Below are 2402 nucleotides of genomic sequence, written 5' to 3'. Positions count from 1 at the left end.
CCTCTCCAACCTTTTTCCAGTTTTGACACCATCTGTCCCTCTCACGGCGCACTCTACTTCTCCGCTGGGTTCAATAATTCATTGCAATGGCCACACACAACTCACAGACAATACTCATGATTATGGGGGTTATTAGGGAAGTAACAGGTTACGATTCAAGACAGGAGGGACTCAGGGTACAGTTTTTCGATCAGGACAGCTTCTTGGCCATGCCCACAGACAGGCCTCTCCCTGGCCCTCGGCCTCTCGGCCCCTCAGGCCAAAGGTACTCAGCTCTCTAGCTCTGTGGGTCAGCAAGACTAGTTCTGCTGACAAGTGCACAGATGCACCCCACACCACCAGCCAGCCTCCTGCCTGAAGGTGCTCAGCTCTCTTGCTCCATGAGTCAGGAAGCCCACCACATTGTCTTCTGGTTCTGCTGCTTCTGCTACTGCTGTTTTTCTGCCACTGCTTCTCGCCATCTTTTCCCCTCTCTGGTGTTACAGCTCTCTCTGTCTCCTGGGTCTAGAAGGCTCCAAGTGCAGGGATCCTGGCTTGAAAGGATATGCTCCACTCCCAGCTCCTCTTTCCTGGTGGCGATGGGTTGCCACTCTCTGCTTGCTTCTCTCTCCTTATATCTCTTGTAAGAAAAAAACTGTGACTCAAGTAAGGGCGTGACTTGAACAAGGGTGGTGAGGGTGGTGACTGGAGTAAGGGTGGTGACCTGAATCACTCCCTCTAGTAAGGTGATGACTCAAGATACATTCCACCCTAATCCTGCTGCATTAACATAATGGACAACTCACTCCCAAATGGGACCATAACCACAGGCATAGAGGCTAGGATTTACAACACATCACAAAATGGAGGATAATTACATCATTACATAATTGCCAAATTATGTCATTTACAGACTTGCCAAACCACTGAAAATCATAGGCCAGCCAAACTGACACATAACTTTAACCATTACAGGCTCCATACACCTTATTTGCATTAGCAGCAAGCAGTTTAATCCCCTTGGTGGGCCACAAGCACCTTATTTGCATAGTCCCACCCAAACGTTGTGTGGGAGTCACAAAGACTCTGGCTAGAAGGGCCATATAAGTAATTCACTGCACTGCAAAGAGCCAAACAATAGTTTGATGGGCTGGATTAGGCTTGTGGGTCACCAGTTTGTGATCTCAGTGTTCTACTATCTAGGTGCCCTTCTGTGCTGGGAAAACAAAGTTTAAAAAAACCAATCTTGCTATTAAGAAGTTTATGAACTAGTAAATTAAACATGACTATACACACATACATACACACACACATCTGTGTGTGTTGTAATATGGAAAATTACCAAGTGGTCTGGGAGTCCAAGGGAGACCAAATTAGATCAGGTGCATGAACAGGGAGGTGGGTCAGGGAAGGATTCCAGAAGGTAGCTGAGCTGTCTTGCTAGTTGAGCCAAGCAAGCAAAAATGGTGGAAGAAGGTGATACAAGCTGAGGGATCAGCACATTACCACGCAGAAGCTGAGTCTGTCAGAAAAGAAGCTAAGGAAGGATGGCAGAAGCAAAGGTGTGTGAAGCTCAGCAGGTCAGAGGTCCTCCTCAGGTATCTTTAGACTGTGCAGACACAGAAGGAAGACTATAGAGTGAAGACTGAATTCAAAAGAACATTAAAGCCAGCCGCTCATTTGGCAGTTCTTGGACACATTCTCTTGGTCTAGTGCAGCACGGAAATTCATTCAGCATCTGCTAGAAATTAGATTTAATTAAAAAAAAAAAAGTAAGAAGTTGAATCTAAATAGAAAATGTAATCCTTAGCATTTGGTAATATCCTTCTCCTGGCTTCCAACTATTTGTCTCATTATGTGTGTGGAAAGGTTGGGCCAGCCAGTGAAAATCTGAATACAAGCAGAGTATGATTGAAAGAGCTGCCTGGAGTTGTGTCCTGAGTTGTATCCATATCCTGCCACCAAGGTTGACTAAGTTTGGTTCTTTCAGCTCAGAGCGTAGAAAGGATCCAAATGTCCTCAGCCCACTAATAACTGATAGGAATGTGAAAGGCAATTCACAACAAAGACGGGCATGTATCAAGGAACGAGGCCTTCGCACTACTCCCTGAAGTGCTGCCTTAGACATGTACTCCCTGCAGTATTTAGAGCAGCAGTATTGCACAATGAAAACCTAGAATCGGTTCTCAGACTGTTCTGACTTCGAATCCCGAATCCACCATTTACTAGCTGTAGCAGTTTAGGCAATTACTTAACCTCCAGGTGCCTTAGTTTCTCTATCGTAAACTGGGGGATAATAAAAGTACCTCATAAAGTTCTTGTGAAGATTAAGGGAGAGGAATGCATTCAAAGCACCTAGCACAGTGCCTGGCAGAGTAAAAAGTCTCAATAGATGTTAATTAGCATTTTTTAGTAACATTATT

Source organism: Elephas maximus, chromosome 13, assembly GCF_024166365.1.
Source record: "Elephas maximus indicus isolate mEleMax1 chromosome 13, mEleMax1 primary haplotype, whole genome shotgun sequence".
Lineage (NCBI taxonomy): Eukaryota > Metazoa > Chordata > Mammalia > Proboscidea > Elephantidae > Elephas > Elephas maximus.
This window is presented reverse-complemented; position numbering follows the sequence as displayed.